This window comes from Canis lupus, chromosome 17, assembly GCF_048164855.1.
Source record: "Canis lupus baileyi chromosome 17, mCanLup2.hap1, whole genome shotgun sequence".
Lineage (NCBI taxonomy): Eukaryota > Metazoa > Chordata > Mammalia > Carnivora > Canidae > Canis > Canis lupus.
In genome coordinates this window covers 1,689,696-1,711,392 of record NC_132854.1, presented here as the reverse complement: position 1 = coordinate 1,711,392, position 21,697 = coordinate 1,689,696, and the positions used below count along the sequence as shown (strand labels likewise).

The 21,697-nt window shown below is 49.1% G+C and overlaps 1 long non-coding RNA gene across 1 annotated transcript in view; it reads left to right on the top strand.

Moving 5' to 3' along the window:
* Positions 1 to 21,697, top strand: part of LOC140607810 (uncharacterized) — a 592,127-nt gene that overhangs the window by 366,491 nt on the left and 203,939 nt on the right. The window contains exon 5 of the long non-coding RNA XR_012009714.1: positions 19,112 to 21,176. This is a non-coding gene — a long non-coding RNA (uncharacterized lncRNA). The remainder of the gene's footprint in view (positions 1 to 19,111; positions 21,177 to 21,697) is intronic.

Genomic DNA, 21,697 nt, shown 5'->3' with positions numbered 1-21,697 from the left:
CTTCGAAGGTTACGTTCATGTTGACTAATCCCCTCCTGTGCATTGTGTTCTAGGACTTAGCCTTCCAACTACTTGTGCATTTGTTCCCTTTGACCAGCCTCTCCCCACCTCCTCCATCTTGCAGCCCCATAGCCACCCATCAGCTCTATCTGTGAATTCAGCTTGTTCCACATACAAGTGAAATCATACAGTATTTGTCTTTGTCTGACTTTCCTCGCTTGGCATAATGTCCTCAAGGTCCAGCCATGTTGTCACAGATGGCAGCATTTCCTTCTTTCTCATGGCTGATTACTATGCCACTTGTGCATATGTATCAGAAACGGGATCTTAAAAAGCTATGTGCAGCCCCATGTTCACTGTAGCGTTGTTCATAGAAGCCCGGCCAGACATAGGGACGACCCAAGTGTCTGCCAGTAGATGAATGGGTACAGAGGACGTGTGTGTCTCGGGGTAGTGGGTGAGACGTGAAGACATATTCCAGCCAATAGCCGGCCAGCTCTCCAGTGGCCCTCAGAGTCTTTTGTATAACCCCACCGGCCTCTGAGCTGTTGGTCGGCAGCCCAGACGCATTCATCTGCGCTGCCAGGGGAGTTATTCTTTGGTACTGGGGAGACGTGCCCGCTCTCACCTTGGGCCCAAACCACAGGTGGAGGGTTCCCTTCATGTGGCCATGACTTCTTGGAACCTTACTGGGACAGCTTCCTTCCTGCTGGGACAAGCCCCAGGTTGGGGGGGATTCAGACCCTGCAGGTAATGTTCAACCCTGAAAAGCACAGTCCCAGGAAGCAGCCTTTACGCTGCAGAACAGGAACACACATCTTGGTTGTGGTGCTTTGGAAAGCCAGCGTGTCCCCGAGCTTGGGTTTGCCTCCCCTGCAGCTGCTGGCAGATACCAGTTTGCTCTTGCTTTGTTCCTCACAACCTCTTCGCACTGAACTCCAGATGCAAAGTGAAATGGTCACAAAAGAAGTATCTGGGTTAAATGCGTGCTAAACAGGTTTAAAATTATTGCTCATTGTTTGGAAGCAGATGCAAGCCTCAAACAAATGCAAAACATCAAGGCAGATGCAAAAGGGAGGGCAATTTGAAAATCAGATCCTAAGTGCTTGATTTTGTGAGGGGTGAGCTAGCTGCCTCCCCTGGCTGGGGGTGAGGGGGCTGGCAGGGCCAGCTGCCCCAAGGGCAGGGGAGCTGTCCTGAATGCAGAGTTGCTGAGGAGACAGCGACTACAATGCTCTAGGTTTTTATTTTTTTTTAATTTAAATTCAATTTGCCAACATATAATATAACACCCAGTGCTCATCCCATCAAGTGCCCTCCTCAGTGCCCGTCACCCAGTTACCCCATCCCCCTGCCCACCACCCCTTCCGCAACCCTTTGTTTGTTTCCCAGAGTTAGGAGTCTCTCATGGTTTGTCTCTGTCTCTAATTTTTCCCACTCAGTTCCCCTCCTTTCCCTTATAATCCTTTTCACAGTTCCTTATATTCCCCTTATGAGTGAAACCATATGATGATTGTCCTTTTTCGATTGACTTACTTCACTCAGCATAATACCCTCCAGTTCCATCCACGTTGAAGCAAATGGTGGGTATTCGTCGTTTCTAATGGCTGAGGAATATTCCATGTATACATAAACCACATCTTCTTTATCCATTCATGTTTCGATGGACACCGAGGCTCCTTCCACAGTTTGGCTATTGTGGCCATTGCTGCTAGAAACATCGGGGTGCAGGTGTCCTGGCGTTTCATTGCATCTGCATCTTTGGGGTAAATCCCCAGCAGTGTAATTACTGGGTCGTAGGGCAGGTCTATTTTTAACTCTTTGAGGAGCCTCCACACAGTTTTCCAGAGTGGCTGCAGCAGTTCACATTCCCACCAACAGTGCAAGAAGGTTCCCCTTTCTCCACATCCTCTCCAACATTTGTGGTTTCCTGCCTTGTTAATTTTCCCCATTCTCACTGGTGTGGGGTAGTATCTCATTGTGGTTTTGGTTTGTATTTCCCTGATGGCAAGTGATGCAGAGCATTTCCTCATGTGCATGTTGGCCATGTCTATGTCTTCCTCTGTGAGATTTCTGTTCATGTCTTTTGCCCATTTCATGACTGGATTGTTTGTTTCTTTGCTGTTGAGTTTTATAAGTACTTTATAGATCTTGGAAACTAGCCCTTTATCTGATACTTCATTTGCAAATATTTTCTCCCATTCTGCAGGCTGCCTTTTAGTTTTGTTGACTGTTTCCTTTGCTGTGCAGAAGCTTTTTATCTTGATGAAGTCCCAATAGGTCATCTAGTTTCTTAAGCAGGGATCTTTGTATTGCTCCTATCTTGGCAACTCCTATCAAAATAAGCATCAAGCTCAGTCCTGGTATTTATCTCTGAACAACTTCATGGGGCTGCCCAAGGGCCTTTTCTCTGTCTTCGTGTCCCTGAGCCCCCAGCCCACACCCGTGAATAGCCAACGCTCAGTCCTGTGTTGGGGCAGCACGTGTTTCTGTGCTTTGTTTTCTCCGTTGGTACATTTTGTGTTTCTTCTGTGTCTTGCAAGCTGTTAACACAGCTCACATTCAGGCAGTCTAGCCCTCAAGCCTGGCTTTACGCACAAGCATGCTTAACACAGGACCTGTGTTTCGTGATGTTAACGTTGATCACGGAACCTGGATCTATTGACATGAAGTATTCCTGGAAAGTCTTTCATTTTATTGCATCACCACTGGAGAAGGTTTTGGCACTTCTGAATCTGCAGCAAGTGTTTTCATAAGCCCCCCGAGTCCTCCCTCTGCAGGGTGGACACTCCTCCTAGGGGTTGGTTGAGACTCTGGAGCCCCGGACAGGGCGCCTTTGGGAGCAGGGCCCAACCCCACCCAGCTCTGAGGCTGCTGCCCTGAGCAGCTCAGTCCCCACCGCAGGAGGGTGCCACGGGGTCATAGCTCATTGTTTCTTGTTTTCAGTATTTTAGTGTCAAGACAGGTTTTGGGGGCAAAGGGCAACAGTTTACTTTCAAAATCTGACTTTTGATCTTTGGAAATATTTTCTCATTCTAACTTTGTTCCACAGATGTTTTGCCAAAACGACTGAAAATCAAGTCTTAGAGCAACGAGCAGCTTTCGACTTTGCTCCCCCTTTGCCACTTATGTGCCTGGTTGCTACTTTCAATGTAAACTTCCCCACTCTCACACATTGTTCACGTGTCTCCAAGAAGCACTCTCCTCCAGTCATCCTCTGTGGCATCTACACGGAGTACCTGCAGGCACGTGCACTGTAGAATGTAACACCACCACACCAGCTTTCCATTTCCTCAGCGAGCATGGGAGATTGCACAGCGGTGCACGGTGCCCTGTCAGATGTAAGGGGATACAGACACGAGCCACAGCAACAAGTGTGTGCAGAGACAGCAGGTGGGCACAGACACGGCCGGGGTCAGTTGATCAGGAAAGGCATCTCTCCTCAGGGGATGCCCCCATCCATGTGGACCTCTGGCAGAGGGTGGAGTGAATGCAACGGCCCCGAGGCTCAGTGGATGTCAGGAGGCCAGTGGGAAGGAATGAGTGGACAGGGAAAGTGAGAGCAGCTTCTTCCGTTCTAGTGAGATGGCAGTGGAGGATTCCCACAGAGGGACTTGCCCTCCTTCCAGCCTCTGTGTGGACACAGATGGGAGCCGGGGAGACGACAGGGGCTTGGTGACAACCAAGGGGAGGGCAGGCTGCATGCTGGACAGGGTGTCGTGCTTGAGTTGATGAAAAGTAAAAGGTCTCTGTGTCTGTCCAAAGGTCCAGCAAACAGGATTTTCCGTGGGGATGGAGTGAGGGATAAAAGAGTCAAAGTCAACCCAAGGATCTTTCATCTGAGCAACAAGAAGAGACTTTTTCCTTTCTCCTTTCCTCCCTTTCTACTCTACCTCTGTCTTTTTTTCTAGAGGTTTGGGGAGTCCAGGGGAGCAAATAGTTTGGTGTTAGCGTGGTAAATTTAAGATACCCCCAAAAAAGACACCCAGGAGATGTCCAAGTCATAACAGTTAAAGTATCTGACAGTGAACTTGGGGAGAGAGCTGAGAGCTGGTGAGTTAACGTGTGAGCCTGGGCGTGGCCCATGGGGATGCTGTCCATGGGAGGAAGATTACACGGCCAGCCCGGCGGCACCAGGTGCAGCAGCCAGGGAAAGGGAGGAGCTGGCAAACAGGCTGAGAAGGAGCTGTCGGAGGAATAAGAGGATGTGCAGCAGGTGGGGCAGGAGAAGCCCAGGCAGCGCGGGGTGCGGCAGCAGTGATGGCATGCCGGGGGTCTGCGCAGAGTGGGTGAAAGGTGCCTGCGTGGGAGGAAGTAAAGCACAAGCACAGCTTGCAAGGGGTTGGTAACAGGGAGGGGTGCAGAAATGGAAGCTGGAGGGCATGTGGGTCCGGAGAAGGTTGTTGAAATAGCAGTTCTAGCGGCATGTCCGGAGGCAGGAAGTGGGGAGAACTGGGAGAGTGTCCTGGGCAGGGATGGGCTGCAGTGGGAGATGAGATGGGGGCGGTCACAGGAGCAGGGACCATCACGTCGTAGGAACGGGCCTGAAAGAACAAGCGGGAAAGGACAGGCTGGTAGAGATGCGATGGGAAGAGTATGTGTTCTCTGATTGCCTCGGCTTTGTGGCGCAGCCAGAAGCGAGCTGGCAAAGAGAGGGGGATGTTGAAGACACTCACCAGGGAGGGAGAACAGGTGCTCTGCAGGGGTGGATGGGGAGCACACTCCGTGAGGGGCACCGTCCAGGAGAGGAGGGACACAGGAGGCCCCTGAGCTCCAGCACAGAGGGGCCTCCAGAGCTGTCCTCCAAGGACACTGTCCCCCTCGCCCTGAGAGCAAAAGCATCGCAGGGAAGTCGTAGCAGTAACTTTCACAGGCTCAGATCATGGCAAGGCCAACTTAACTCCCAGATGCTCACAGAGGGCTGCTAGTTACCCGGCGAGTTCAGCTAGCCTGTGTCTCCTCAAAATGAGAAGTTCAACAGTTAAGTTAGAAACACGGCTGAATATCACTAAATTAATTGCTGAACATTTTAAACAACTTTGGAAGCACAACCATTATCAATGAAGAGAATGTCGGTGTCTCAATCTGAAAATTGATGTTTGCACATTAATCTATCTTTATTAAAGAGACCTTTTTCCTGGAGAAACATTTCCTTGAGTGAAGGCTTTTTAGAAGATTAGACCCCGCTAAATTCCTTTAAAGGCAGGTGTAAGAACTGACTGCATCTCCTTAATCTGGTCCTCTGGATCCATCTCTCTCAGCAGCTTGACCAAAGGCCAGGTCTCACCCCCATCTCCCATCCGGGTGCTGGGTCCCCCGTTCATCACCGACTGCACCTGCCCCCGTTCTGATCTCCACTGACTCTGATCCATTGCTAACTGGAACTAGTTCACTTTTTTTTTTTTTTTTTTTTGGAACTGCTATGACCCAAATGGTTCACAGGACCTAGAGTTTGTTTTGCTTCTGGAAGGGAAGGTGCTCCCTGGAGCTAGCTAAGCTCCAGTGAAGCGGGCAGGTCCTACCACTTTCGTGGGTTTGCTGTGGCCCCACCAATTGCCAGATTTCTGGCTTTTTTTCTGTGCTGACACACAGTGTCCTCAGAGGAGATGGCCACAGCACTCCCCACGCCAGGCCAGCCCAAGCTGGGGGAAGTGATGACAGCAGGTGGCTGAAGTGAGACAGGGCTTCCGTGGGGCAGGAGGTGCACGGTGGGTGTGAAAAGGAGTCCTGCCACAACAAAGAGAAGCTCCTGGAATGGGAAACCTGGGTTGAATCCAGAAAATTTGGAAGATTATTTTTTTTCGGCGGGGGGGGGGGACGCTCAAAAACTAGATGGTTTCTCTACACCTTAGATGTTTAAGAGATGGGGATGCCAGGGGAAAAAAAGACAACTTGGGCTTAAAAGCTGTTCTTTTATTCAGATGTGTGATGGTTAAGGACTACATAGATTATAAATGTCCCCAAGTCAACCCAGGTGGACTCTACCTTGGCCAGGACTGCTGCTGGCAATGTCTGGAGAGAAGCAGCAGCAGCAGTGAGAGGGACGTGTGACCGCCACCCTCCCCTCCCAGCAGGTGCACGGACCCCTGTGCCTCAGTTTCCTCTTGTGGCATCGAGAGGAGATTCTCCCCGTGTTTACCTCCCCTCCCAGCCGAGCAGCCCTTGGGGATTCCCTAGACATCACAGCCTAAACCCTAGAAGGAAAACCACTCAAGCATAGTTTCCATATTGATAAAATGACAGTTTCTCACAGAGTCGCACTGAACCCTAGGGCCGTGAAGACCTTGCCACACAGAGCCATTTTATATCCTATTAAAGCCAAAAGGTGTCTCTGTGTGCCTTCCCTCATGCCTTCTCGAGGGGGAATCTGGAGCAGGGTTGGATTGGTTAAATTCGTGAGACTATTTTCTGTGTACACAATATGAAGCAGAAAATTGAAACAGAGGAATCCTGGAGGAGACGCATTGTAGCAAGCTATGTAGCCAGCACTATTTGTCCTTTATTAAGTCCAGACATGATGAAGAGCTCTGCTCCTCCTGGGGTGTGGACAAGTGGATGTCTACAACCCTCACAGACAGCAATTCTCTTTATAAATAGCTGGGGCTGCTGGGCCCCAGCCCCCAGACAGCACTCGAGTGCCCGCAAATGTCGCACACAATGCTGCCAGGTATGAGTCACACACGGGGCTGGGGCGGGGCCGAGACACAAAGCGACGCTAATCAATGGCAGCCCCACCTGAAAGCATGTTTGCAAAAACATCTTCACTTTCCACACTCCATTTTCCATTAGCAGAGAGCAGATGGAGCTCAGACATGGGGGTGCTGCACTCAGCCCAGGGAGGCTGCCGAGTGGGAGGCTTTCTGGGAGTCGGTAGGTGCTGGGCCTCCTCCTGACATTTGGGACACACACCATGCAGAGCTCCAGAGAATCTAACTTACTCACAGGGCGAAAGGGTCCTCTGTGTCCCCTGCTGAGTAAATTATAAGTAGTTTCTGCTTCAATAATTATCTGCTGCTTGAGACAGGCTGGCTTTTCCTCCTGTGTGGGCCTTTGGCAGACCATGGCTTCTTGATGGAGAGGATTATCTGGGGGTACTGGGGGTTAATACTGAGATAAGAGATAACCACCTCTATCCAGAGATGTGATAAGTGAGAGGCAAAATACATAAACAGTGGTCTAAGAAGAGCATCAGTAACTGCACAACTGGACAAATCATTCCAAAGCTTTAGGCTCCTTATCTAGAATGTGGACATAAAACTATCGCCCACTCCCTGGGTTCTGTGACTATAACTCAGGCCCCACACAGCCGCTCAGAGATGTCTGCGTTGAGTAAGCCACCTCCTCCTCCATCTGTAGTAGACATTCAGCATCCAGCATGGCAGGTGTGGGGTTACTCAACTTCCATTAAAATTTGGGAGCTGGAAGGGACAGGAAAGGCCACCAAGGCGGAGGTCCCCGGCTGGATGCCCCTGCCCTCCAGGGGCACTTGGGGCTGGCGTGGTCTTAGGGAACCCCTGGCGTGCAGCAGTGGAAGCAAAGATGCTCAAGGACCCGGCCAGGGTCAGTCCTTACAGACGAGAAACTCGAATCTTAGGAAAGCAAAGACTCCTGAATTATTTCTAGAAACAGCTCTGGAGTGGGAAGGATGGGGAAGGAGATTCACCTTGTCTGAGTGCCCTGCACTTGGCAGACCCTTGGCACACAAGACCCAACCTGAGGTGGGAAGAGGAAGTGAATTTTCACTGTCACACAACTAGGAAGGGAGGGTGTGGGTCTGAACCCATGTGAGCTGTCTCCAAAATGCCTGCTTCTTTCACCAGAAGGAGGCAAGCATCAAGGAAGCTTTGCCCACCCCAATATTTTGCTCAGTACCTGGGCTTGCTTTTAAACTAAGGCAGCCTTTTCCTAAATCCACCAAAGGGATTGGAAGCATGGTGATAAACGATATGTTCAGATATGCTCAGGACATACTGCTTAGTATATCCCCGTGGGAGATTAAAAAATAATCCATGAGGCACTGAGTTGTCCACAGTCAAGCCTTTCTCTAATTCAACATTTTGACTCATCTGGTCACTAATGACAAGTGCTGTAAGAAGACTGGGCACTCACTGTCCCGGTTACTATTGATTCAGCTGCGTGTAACAGTAGGGCTGAACATAAGAGCACATGTCGTAAAGACCCTGACCTTGGTCTGACAGCTGAGCAGTATGAGCACTGCTGTCTACGATTCTCTTGAGTCTTCTTCCTGGCATAGAATGGCTGCTACTTCACCATCATCTCCATGTTATCCATTTTCAAGGCAGGAGAGAGGAAGCATGGCCAAGGGGGAAGGAAGATAAAGTGTGGAGCTAGTAACGTCGTACATCATACAAAACATAATGTCACCTGGCCACTCTAGTGGCAGTGGGGCTAGGAATTTTGAGGGTTTGGTTTTCCAGCCTTTATAGCAGAGGAGGGTGGGAACATCTGGGCCCTGATTGAGTCAACCTGCTGTGAAAAGGTGAGCCTTTCCTGCTGTGTGCCAGGTGCCCCTAGAGGTATTGAGGTCATGGTTACCACCATACCAGTCTCTCTCCTAATGAAATTAATAGGAGAGTGCTACATATGTGTATTTTATATGCATAATTTACATTATTATGTATTTCCATGTGACATGATGTATGCACTATATATCATTTGTTTTTCTAAGGAATTCTAGAATATGCTAGGAAGCAGGTGTAATGAGATCATACTCTGAAGACTTTACTTTCTCCACCTTGGTAGGGGCAGTATTCAGCGTGTCTTCTCAAGAAGTGGGTCTCCCCCAGGGGCATCACTCATTAGCTTTTGTGTAAGTCTAGGAAGAGCTCTGGGTCCACGGAGCCGGAGAAATGTCCTAGGCCTTTCCTACAGCTGTGTGCTCAGCACAGGGCTGTCAGTGCCTGGTGTGACTGGCTGGGGGGGCAGGGGGGGGGAGGTTCCCCTTACAGACAGGGGCCTATAAAGTTGGTCCATGACTCCCAGGTGTGGACAATGTAGAAGGTAGCCTAGGAGCAAGTTCAGTGACCACCCCCAGGCGCCATGGACACCTAGCAGGGGTTGAGGGCACAGTGTGGTTTGGACCCAGAGGATACCCTGCCATTCTTCTGGGGGTCTCACTGTGGGACTTCACCCCATGGAGGCTGCTGCATCAGCCCGAGCCGCTCAGCCACCAGAGCAGTGGACAACCCCCCGCAGCCCCATCAGAGGGCATAGCATCCCACCTAACTGTCCCCTGCCTCCCTTGCCCATCCACTGTCCCCTTCCAGATCCCTCCCCGGCTGCCCACTGGTGACAGGGCCTTGCATGTCCTATGGCTAGAAGTCAAACAGGAGGAGAGAGGGGGACTGTCCTCAGCCGAGGATACACTTGGCTAAACACTAATCTGACATAAATGTGGTCTTCAACCACGAGGGACTGAAGTTCCTGGGTGCCACAGCATTCATCTTCTGCCACCACGCCTGAAGGTGAAAGGCACTTTGCTTCCAAACTTGACTGTTTGTGTATGTTTCCTATATGTGCATCCATTTCTCCTTAGATGCATAAGAAAATGGGGAAAAAAAAAAAAAACCTTCCTGGGGAAATCAGCTTCTTTTTGGACTCCAGAGCTCTGTTCTGAATGCATTAAAGTGAAGATCCCCCACTGGAAATTCGAGCAGATCTGTCAAGCAGTCACTTAGGAACACAGTCTAGGGCTCCAGGGCAGTAGGTGAGGCTTGAGGTGCTCACCTGGGTATGAGCGATGGGAAGTTAGGTCACAGATCACCCACCCCATGTCCCTCCCCCTGTGCTGTAACTGATCTGTTGAGGTAGACTGGGTGGAGCCAGGAGCAGCCCCTGGACGGAGGTCTTGTGGGTGGGTTTGGAGGCTGGTCCTGGCTGGCATTCTAGGTGGACCCCAAGTAGAGGGCCCAGTTAGGGCACCTGCATTGTCTGCATTGCTGAATTGTGGAACCACAGAAGCTATATGATAGTACACGTGGTGGGTGGTTTTTAGCCACTATGCTTTGGGGTGACCCCACGATGCATGGTTGATGCTAGGCTCTTTTGGAAGAGCCATGAGGTTTTGGGATGCCTGGGTGGCTCAGTGGTTAAGCTTCTGCCTTCGGCTCAGCATGATCCTGGGATCCAGGATCCAGTCCCACATCAGGTTCCCAGCAGGGAGCCTACTTCTCCCTCTGCCTGTGTCTCTGCCTCTCTCTGTGTCTCTCATGAATAAATAAATAAATCTTAAAAAAAAAAAAAGGAAGAGCCGTGGGGTTTTGAGGCCGTGCTTGTGTTAGCCCCTTCTGCAGATGGGGGACACAGCCAGGGGATTACCAGTTTCCCTTCTTGGCCACTGGAGGAAGAACATCCTTCTCTGAAAAGAGACTCTTGCCTCAGCTAAGAAAGAAACATCTGTGAAATGTACCCAACAAGTTTGAACCACAGATCCCTGAATGCTCAGGAGAATGTGTCCCATTCTTGCTTTTGAAGATCAAAAAGCCAGGTGGAAACAGGGTCCCTTTGAGTCAGCATGTTGTTCTCATGTGGGCCACCTGCTCCCCAGGCCCCAAGCACTTGGACTGCCTCCCACTCCGTCTTCCCAGGAAAAGATCCCTTTGGAGAACAGTTTTGGCCTGACGCTGTCACTTCCCCAAACCAGCCCTGCTCTGATTTCTTTCTCAAAATGATTACAGACAAAACTGTTTTCATCATGAATTTAATAAGTTGTATGCCCCTTAAACAAGGGTGCCAGGACCTCAGGTCATATGGCAGTAGGTTATGTGCAGGGGTGCAGGTGGGCCCCTTGGGGCCTTATCAGTAAGAGGTTGATCAGAGTTAGCAGTGCTGACCCCTGACTGAGGATGGCTGGGGCCCCTCTGTGCCGCTAACCTAAATGGGCTGCTTGGTCTACACATTCTGCACTGTTCCTCTTACTGTCTCTGCACAACATACAGCCTGTCCAAAGCTGCTCAGACAACAGGTATAGTTGCATTAAGAATCTTAATTTGCAGGCAGCCTGGGTGGCTCAGCAGTTTAGTGCTGCCTTCAGCCCGGGTGTTATCCTGGAGACCTGGGATCGAGTCCCACATCGGGCTCCCCGCATGGAGCCTGCTTCTCCCTCTTCCTGTGTCTCTGCCTCTCTATCTCTGTGTGTGTGTCTCTCATGAATAAATAAATAAAATATTTTTTTTAAAAAAAGCCACTTTAAGTAAAAGGGAGCAGCTTTTAAGGACGTGGCTCTTCCCTGAAGCAGAGTGCAGCAAGAGCACCGGTCACACACCCTGTCACCACCCCAGGCAACACCCTGTCCTCTGTCATCTCCAGGCTTCCCTGTGTGTCTCCTTTCCTGTCACAGGCAGATTCCTATGGTCTCTCTGGGCCAACTCCAAATTGCAGAAGTGAATCAACTGGGTGGGTATAAGTCACTGTCCTCCTCTGGCAGATCAGCTGTTTCCAGGGCTTGAGGTTGCCCAGTACAACCTGGTACATGGGTTCTTTTTACCCAAGACTTGGCATAATTACAAGACCTAGAGGGTCATGGCCAGCACCTAATCTCCAAGTCCTCAGAAGTTGACTTTCCATGTCTTGAGAGCAATTGAGAAGAGGGAGAGGTAAGTTGAGGAAAAACAAAAAGCTAACCCAAGCAGGGCATAGACTGACTCCCTAGATGAGGACCCTGGGAAGGCATGGGGTGCTGGTCTGCTCCCGGTTCTTAGAGGTGACGGCAGATGCCTGGGGCCATGCTGGGGGAGGTGTGGCCTTATCATTCTCACATTGCAGTCACATACAGACATCTCTAATTATCTGTATTTTACAAAAATTTTTGTACCGAATTTTGCCCTCCCTCCACCTAAGTTAGATTTTATGATACATAATAGGATTCATTTATTGTTTTTATATGAAAAACAGACTTTGTTTTGAATAAATCCATGTCATGCACTGTTTCCCAAGAGAACTAAGGCAGATTCTTGGCACACAAGGAGCCCTGCCTTTGCCCAAGCTGGGATCTGTGCATGACCCACATGCACCATCCACCAGGCCAGAATCCCCGCCACTGCCCCATGGAGCTTCCTTCAGCAGCGCCAGGGAGGACAGGTCTCCTGCTGCTGGCTAAGACGCTCATGATTTTAGGTTGTACTGGGGTCTTTCTTAGCTTTTCATGAACTTTGTAAAAAAAATTGTGTGTGGGGGGAATAAGTATGAATGAGTTAAATTGACCTCAAGAGCTAACAAACACTATTTTAGAGAAAAACTGGGAAGTTACCTTTCCTTGCTTCAGTCCATGAAAGTGCCAAGCATTATTTGAGGGAAAGTTTACTAAAAGGATGAAGAGAATATATCCACACCTGTAAGCAGAAAAATCCTAGCAACATACTCGACAGCTGTATTACCCCGTCACAGAGGATCCCAGGGAAGGTCCTCGGCACCCTGACGTCAGGGGCGCTGGCCGTGGTCCTGACACTGGGCTGGATTGCTCACCAGCTCTGCAATTGCCACATCACCCCCTCAGGCCTCCCCTGTGAAGATGCGACAGTGTTGATTGGTTTGCCCCAGAACGTCCACATTGCAGCTCCCATCATCCCACTGTAATGGTTTCCCCTGCGTGTCCTGGGGCCATGACACAGCACGCTTTGGAAGAGAGTATAGATGCTGGACGCTTGTGAAGTGAACATGGCCCTGCCTGGGAGGACTCTCTATGAAGAGATGCTTTGGTACACCCGTCCTTACTACCTGCGCTGCATCTACATTTAGTTCGGCAAATCTCTGACTCTGCCAACAGGGAGATTCAGCTGCATCCATTTACTATCAACTCAATGTTTCCTGCATCCCCCCACACCCTGCGTCTTGAGAAGTGGATGATTCATGTGTGGCATCCAGACAAACTCTTGATTAATCCAACATGTGGTTTCCCTGAATAACTCCTTCCCTCATCTTGTTTTAACAGGATGGTTTACTGTTCATTGGCTTGAAAATTTATTTCCTGCTTAAGAGGCAAACATAAATATGCCCTCCTGCCCCAAGAAGTCCCCAATCCTAAAGGAAGATCACAAGGTTACCTTGGTAACCGTGGCTACCAGTGTCCTCACCCCTCTGTCCTGGCTGAGGCCCCTTTATACTCTGACACATGGGAAGGACTGGGCGGGGGGCAGCCATGGCTCACAAACCAGCTGGTAGTGGTCAGACCAGAGTGGAGGGAGAGGACCAAGCCCTGTTCATTTCACAGATGCCTAAAACAGGCACAGAAGCGCTTTCCCCTCAGACTCCTCCCTGCTGCAGCCAGAAGAGATGTGCAAACTAATAGAACTTGGAAGTAGAAGAAATAAGGCTGCAGCTTCTCTGCAGACCCCCTGCGAGCCCCCTGCCACATAAAGCAGCTCTCATTATTCACAGTAGTGGAGTTCTGTAAAGCAGTTGTGAACTCTGAACTACCACTCTTGGGGAGCAACGGGGTCAGGTTCCTGGGAGCCCCTGGTCAAAACATTTTTATAACTGATTGATACATGATGGCACTTTATATATGTTTCTATTTAAAGACACTGAGCGCTGGGTGTTATACCATATGTTGGCAAATTGAATTTGAGTTTTTAAAAAAATATAAAAAAAAAAAAAACAGGAGAGCCCAACCCACCTTCGAAAAGAATAAGTAAAGACACTGTATTTAATCCACATCATTGACTCATGGAACTCCTAGCCAATGCCCTGTAACTTGTGCCTGAGGGAGGCTCATCCAGGGCACACACCAAAGCCACGGCACAGTCCTCTTGCACTCTGGACAGTAGGCAGCAGCTCAGCACTGTTGTTAAAACAGTGAAGTTACCAACAAAAAAGCACAAAAATTCGGAAAACGTGGCACCAGAGACCACAAACAGCATGCTTGCTACAGTATGAGGTCTGAGACAAGAGGGCAGAGCTTTGCCTGTTCAACCTCGGCTGGGAACATACACATCAGGTGACTCAGATTGTTCACTGCTCTGCACATGTCAGCCAATGATCATGAAAGCACTGTGGTAAATGACTTTGGTGTTGCAATAAATGTTAACAAGTAGGTGAATTTGCACATGCAGAATCTGCGAAAAATGAGGATTCACTGTATATAATTCCAGGAGATCAGAGAGAATTCTCCGTGTAGGCAGGTAGTAGAGCAGAGTGGTTAAGATATAAGGCTCTGATTCCAACCCCAGTCCTGTTACTGTGGGCTTTGTGACTTTGGGAAAGTAATTCAATTTCTCTGTGCACCAGAGTTGTCCTCTATAAAATAGGATTCATTTATGTGGTTGCCCAGCAGTGTTGTGGTGAGGTTGGGTGGGGTCGTGCATGCAAAGCATGTCTGGCCTGGCACTTCAGTAAAATTAGGTGCAGCTATTATTGTTGACAGCTTCTCATTGCCCTCCCCTGCAAACAGTAAGTCCACCAAAAGGAGCAGAGTCACACCCTGCAATGCCCAGGACTCTACCATGCCCAGGTAGGCATTTACTGGTGACAGCATACACAATAGAGCTACTGGAGCCTCCACTTCGGTACAGGCATAAAGAAAACTGCTCTGTTTCTTATTTATAAATTTTCAGGCTGAAATTTTTCCTATTTGAGATCTGAACTAAATATAGAGTCCATGTCTAAATTTGGTAGGATGAATTTCTCTATTCAGTTGTGAGTCTTTTGGCTGCCACCATCCAGTGCTCCCCACCAAGATTTAATGACACAGACCTTTTGATGCCAGCTGAAATAAGCTGCCCTCTCTCAGGGCTCAAATCTGAGAAAGAAGGAAAGAAAAAGGCTAGACACCATCTGTGAAGAGGAGAGGGAGACAGCGCCGAATGGGGGCAGGGAGGGGTCTCATACCTGATAGCTTACTCTTCTGAAGAAACGTGGGAAACACAGTACAAACCAAGCAATCAAAAACAGCTGTGTATGTTTGATGGGAAGACAACATGGCCTAGGAAAACTCTTTGATTCACTCTAGTAAGAAAAAGGAAATTAATACTAAACACCCTTAGGTAAACCTGCCTTGGAGAGAGAACTAATAATACATTTATTAGAAGTACTTGTCTGTACAATAATATATAAAAGTATATACTATAATAAAAATAATAAAAAAGAGAGGAGGGGCACCTGGGTGGCTCAGTTGGTTGAGCATCCAGCTCTTGGTTTTGGCTCAGGTTGTGATCTTAGGGTCAAGGGATCAAGCCCCATATCTGGCTCTACCCTCAGTGCAGAGCCTGCTTGAGATTCTCTCTCCCTCTGCCTCTGCCCCTCACCCTGATCATTCTCTCTCTCACACACTCTCAGATAAATAAATAAAATCTTTAAAAAGAGAGAGAGAGAAGAAATGCGGGGCAGGTATGCATTTACATGTAGACTGTTGTGACGGTCTGCAGGAATGCAACTCTTTTCAGATTTCTTCTTTACCATCCAAAATGCCTGCTGGTGTTCTGACCATCAAACCCATGTTCTGAGCAGCAGGATGGAGGGGAGATAGAAAAAAAGCAAGCTCCTTCCCTTTCAAAGAGACTATACAGAGGTCTTATGAGACACATAACTTCTGCCTACATTTCATTTGGAAAACCTTGATCATGTGGCCACATACAGTTGCAAGGTGTCTGGGAAATACTGTAATACTGGGCCCAGTCAAAAATCCTGGTTCATTTAATTTTCAGTTAAGAGGGAAAGTGGAGATATGGGAGGTAACTCTTAGCCTCTACCCCAGAAGAACCCCTAGCCAGGTGACATATTTCATGGATCCCAGGGGAACTGTGAAAACCCTCCAACCACTTTTGCATCATTGATTATGAGTCTTCATGGGCATTCCAGCAGGGGAAAATAGGAGTGTGACTGTCAGAAAAGTCTCTCTGGTGATGCTATCTAGGTAAATCAAAGACCCAAATGGTGCAGTGTAACAGTGAGGTGATTGGCCGAACTAGACACTAAATTAACGTAATAGAAACCGGTAAGAAGGTGCAGTGAGGAGACTGGCTGGTTATAAAATTGTTTGCAGGAAAATTACTCCCCAGGAGTCATTAATGTGCTTCCCAGGGTGCAGTATTCCCAAGAGAGGCTGTCCTACCCACACTCTGAGTGTGGGCCCTCCAGGCCCTGCAGAGGGGTGCACTGGCTGCGTGCTGTGAGCCCACTGGGTGCCTCCATGACCTTCACAAACAAACCTGGAGCAAGATATGGAGAGCATCAAGAAAAGCAAGGCATTTTTCCTGAAGTTGGCAGGAAGGGCCGTGTTCAAACTGGGTGGGAAGGCCAAAGGAAAAGAGGGAGGCCATGCCCCTCAGACGAGGGCAGAGCCTGTCCAAATGTGAAAATGCGCAGACCCCCAGCCCCATGACCCCTGGGTCTGCCACCACCTTCCTCTGTGCCCCTGCCCCCGCCCTCCCGATGATGCTGGCTGGCACCCTTGCTGGCCGGGCCAAGCTCTAGCCCTGGTAACGCTGCACCTCTGACTCCCCTTTGCCTGGAGGCAGGGCAAGCACACCAGCCTGCTCCCAGCAGCTCTGGGGCCAGGACCGCTGAGGCACAGGGGCAGAGGGCCCATGTGACAGATGCCTATGTCAGTGTACCTTGGCTCTCTTCAAGCGCCCTCCTTGCAGTGCAATCCTTGCATCTGCTGTCCTGAAATTTGCGGATTTTCTTTGAATCTCCATCTGGACACAATCATCACCAAAGTTGTGGAAAGTTAATTAGGGTGAAGAAATATCCACTGATCATCCCCCTCCCCCACCCATCCTGGGTAACTCTGCGTCCTGGGGAGCAGGCCAGCTCAGAGCAAATCGCCAGTTACTAGCCTGGAGGTGGCATCTCCTTAAAGGGCCACCCTGTGAGTCAATCAGCCCTTCGAATTAAGGGAACGGAAAAAGATAGACCCTTCCTCCAGTAAAGTTTCACTAGGTGCCCATTGATTGCCCATTGGCATTCCTGACATTGTGGAAGTAGAGATGACATGAAGATCAGTAGGGCTGGTTTCTAATCCTCAAAAAATATAGTTTCGCGGGGTGAGAAATAGATACTCAAGAAACGTAAGAGAATGGGGAAAGAGAGGAAGAGGGAGGAAATCCTGAAGGGGCAGGGTCTGAGCACAGAAGTGCCCCGTGTGGATTCTAGTTCAGTCTCTGCCTTGGTCGCCCTGCACCCTCCCTGTTTCTCTGCTCCCTGTTGTGGCCGCCATCCCGCCCCAGCACCCTCATCAGAGGCACCCCGTGAATGTGCAGCGGCCCTGAGCAAATAAATACTTTTGCATTCTCCCCTCTGTGCATCGTAACACATTGTGTCTTGCCTGGATTTGTATCTCAAAGCCTAACAGGGCAAGATCCAGGAGGCGACTTTTTATTCTCTTTCATGATGACAGATTAATTCCCTCCAATGAATGAACTATAATTTGTTTAACCAACTCTCTACTGTTGACTGAATTTTCTAATTATTTGAAATAAAAAACAATGAATACCATGCATACCTGAGGGACACATTTCTAAGAGTGAAATTGCCTTTAGAAGTTTACAAGCATTTTTTTAAATTGTAAAGAGTGTTGCCAAACTGCTCTCTATAGAGGCTGGACCTGGGCAGGGGGTGCGGAGTGAGGGGGTGGGAGGATGCACTCCCACCAGACTATAGAGCGTTCTTGTCTCCACACCCTTGTCAGTACCTTTCCAACCCAAGGGGGCGAGGATGCGTCATTTTAGCCATAATTAGACTTTGCTGGGTGAGGCCGAGCATCTCCTCAAATGCTGACCCATTTATGCTTCCTTTCTGTGACCTGATGACCTGTGGATGCTGAACATATCCATTGAACTGGAAATCTTTCTTTTTTAATTGACTTGTAAGAGGTCTTACATCTTAAGGAAATGAACTTTTCTGTGATCTAATTTGCAGATGTGGCTCTGAGTTGCTCCTTTGTTTTTCCATTGTGTTCTCGGGTGGGGATGCCACTCAGAGGTGGCATTGACTGTACACCCAGGTGGCTCAGTCTTTTCTTTCACCAGATTTGGTCAGTTACAAAGACTTTCTTACTTCAATGCTGTCCTTTAAAAACTGTCCTGACCGTTATATGATTTCATTTATTACGTCTAAACTTTTGATTTGCTTAAAATTTAACCTGCTCAAAGGTGGGACTGCTGGCTACCCAGGTGTTTCCACATTAGTTAAAATCTACCTTTCTCTCCCCCATTTGAAATGTCACCTTTGTCACATGCCAAATTCCTGTGCATATTTGGGTCTATTCCTAGATTTTTCCAAACCATCATGGATCTGTCTATTCAGATGTTCAGATACTAATGCTGAGATATTTCCATACTGTCTTTATGACACACTTGTCTCTGTGCTAGGACTGACTACCCTTGTTCCTTTTCTAAAAAGTGATCTTGTTAGCCAGTCTTGGGTGTTTATTTTTCCATATGAATCCAGCATATCTTGTTCTCCCCAACCAAAAAAGAAAATAAAAGAAAAGAAAAAAGAAAAGAAAAAAAGTCCTTTAGTGGGTTTTTACTGGAATAGCATTAAGTGTATAGATTAATTGTGATGTAGGCATTGGATTATGTAAAACAACATACTTTACTTTTCATTGGCTCAAGCTTACTCAGTGCTTTCAGGAGCACTTAAAGTTTTCTCGTGAATTCCTCCCATGTGTTTCATCATTCTGGTTGCTCTAAGTGGGGCCTCTTCGCTATTTCTTCCAGCAGTTCTCGGTGTGCTCTGCCTCTAGGTGGCTGCCTGCTGGGTGCAATGGTGGATCGTTATCCCAGACCTTCTTAAAAACAATGAAAAATTTGCCATCTTTTATTCTTATGCATTTTCCACACGATTGCCCATGCAAACTCCTTCCCTCTCTGGCTGTAGATTCCTGCAGCCCCACCTGAAATGTTTTAATCTTTGTCGTGGTTCTAACCAGGCACTGCAGCTGCTCTGAAAGCATCCATGACACCTGTCTATTCACATCCGCATCCTCGGGCCTGAACAAAGGATGCTCAGGCAGCTACTCTTAGAACCTCTTCTCTGTAGGGGGCAAGGTGTTAGCGTCAGCTTAACCTCCTTTTAAAGGAGGAATGTGAATTTGCCTCCCGAGAAAGTGACTTCTTGACACTTAACCCAATCTTTGATCTTCACTCCACAGGCCTCACCTGCCACCGTGTGCAGTGTCCAGCACAGTGTCCAATGCAGCATCCAGCATAACGTCCGGCAAAGTGTCCAGCACAGTGGCCCTGAGTTGGCTGCGGCCCAGCTGCCCCTCAACCCAACTTGAACCTGGTCTTGGAGGCACGAGGAGCCATGAACCACCTGGGTCAAAAAACACCACCAAGAAACAAATGCATTTCCTCTGCACCTCCCTTTGCTCATCATCAGGGCAGATGTGCTGCAAGTGCTTTGCATGGGGCAACTGTGCCCCACCCGAGGTCCCTTCCATTTCCACAGTTCCTGGGCCTTCATACTCAATGCCAGTTTTGGGATGAGGTTGCTTCTGTCTGAGTGGGCCCCACACCCTCCAGAAACCCTGGTTTCTCTCATTTTCCACGCTGAGCTCAGCACACTGAGTAGCCTGTCCAGGGTGACCTTTCATTACACAGGGCCCCATCACACATGCCTCTGAGATGCACCACCAGCTCAGGCTAGCTGGCCACCCCCTGCCTTTAGTCTCTGGCCATTTTTTTCTTTTCTTTTCCCTTGTTTATTCAGGAATGCAGAAACAGACTTATCAGACATTGCCTTGAAAGGCATTAATAGGTTAAAGGCAAACCAAACCCAAAGCCAATCCAGGCATCATTTTCTGTGGAGAGGATACAGACATCTCTGGTGCATGGGACTCTCCACCCCTCCCCAAGGGACTGGAAGCACTCCATAGACACCTGCTGCCCCAGATGCCCAAGACCTGATTGCTCCTGAGGCAACTTCCACTTGTGATCACGTTTTCGTGAAGGAAAAACTAGGGAGAAGAATATGGAAGCAGCTCACGGCGTCTGATGGTTCTGTTTGCTGAAGCTAGTCTGGCCTCTTTCAGGACTGAATGCGGATCTAAAGTCATCCCTGCAAGCTGTTTTAGAACAAAATGACAAGCCTCTAAGTAACTAGGTTGCTATAACCAGGTGATTTCAGGTTACTAGAGGCAGTTTGCAGGAAGGTGTTCCTCCCCCAGTGTGAATTCCAGCCTGCAGAAGAGCAGCACTGGGCATGGGGACAGAGGCTAAGGACAAAGAGTTTCCTGAAAATGCCCTTAGAGCAGAAGTCCTGTGGGAAAAGGGAGTGCAGGCCTGGCAGCGTTCGCCTGCCCAGTTGGATGGCCTGTCCTGGGTCAGAGCACCTTCGGCTTTCAGGAAGCTCTGGCCACAGACAGACACATGGCTTTGGGGGACAGGCCCCTGCTGTGGACACCATGCTATTTCTGAGTCTGGACTGGCCACAGAGAATGAGCAGGAGGGACCCGAAAACACACCGAGCTGGAAGTAGCTGCATAACACGGATCAGGGACCTGTTTGTACAAATGGGTGGTTGTTCAAAGAAATAAATGTCATCAAGACATGTTGGCCGCTACTCAGTGTGAAATTTCTGCACAGTGGGGGGATGTGATTAATGGGATGCCCTGAGCTGTGCCCACAACTGCCCCTGAGATCCGGTTCTGGAAGCAGGACCAGTCAGCCAGACTCGCTGAGCACGTGCTCCCCTGTCTGCTGCCCTCAGTGCTCCCCTGTCTGCTGCCAACTACACACGTGCTCCCCTGTCTGCTGCCAACTCTTCACAGGGCCCTCAGTGCCGAAGGGGAGGGGTCCTTGACCATATTTTGTGATTGACTTCTTCTCCCATTGTCCAGACTAACTTCTTAGGGTTTGAGGTGTGAGAATAGGTGCATCCCCCCAAGGCCGAGTCCTTTCTTTGACTGCTTTAGACAATCTGATCCTTTAGGATGCCTCTTCTCTCCTGCTAAAATCCAGAAGAAATAGGAAAAAAAAAAAAAAGTCCTTACTGCCCTGACTAACACAGCTGAATCTTGCTGGCTTCCTTATCAACCTCTCCACCCCAGGAACTATTAACCCTAGATCAACATATCAATTAAGGTCGATTTGGATTGGATTACAAATTGCAATCATCTGAGCGAGAAGGCGGCGGTGTTGGTACTGGAGAGTGTACTGTGCAGCTGAGGATAGAGGGACAAACCAGGGCCTGCCTGAGCGCCTCCTCCGTGTCCTGTAAGTACGGGTGCAGCTTTTAGCTCCCCTTGGAGACAGGGGATGGGCTGTCAACACTGCCAGCGTCAGGGGGCTGTGAGATGTGCTGCTTCTGCTACCGTGGGGCAGTCGCATGAGCTCATGGATGTCTTGGGGGGCGGGGTTTGTCTCCACAATTCACTGTTTTTCTGGTCCTTGAATGTTCTAATATTTCAGAGGAGGAGACCTAGATTCACAGCAGACTTGCTCTGGTGTGCGCAATCTGGTGGAGGCAGCTAGCATCTCATTCTTTTGTTGCATGATTAAAAAGGATGAGGTCTGAACAAGTAGAAGAACTATTGAATTAGGACAATCTGGGTCATAGAAAAAGATGAATCTGCTACAGAGTGAAGAGCTGGAGCAAACCTGGGAACGACATGGACAGGAGGACATGAGGCCCTGTGTGTGCCACGGGGGCTTGGGCCTCAGCGGGGCAGGGCTGCTTGGGGTCCTCGGAGAGGGTAGGCAGAGGTGCATAAGTCAACCAATGACTTTGATAAACG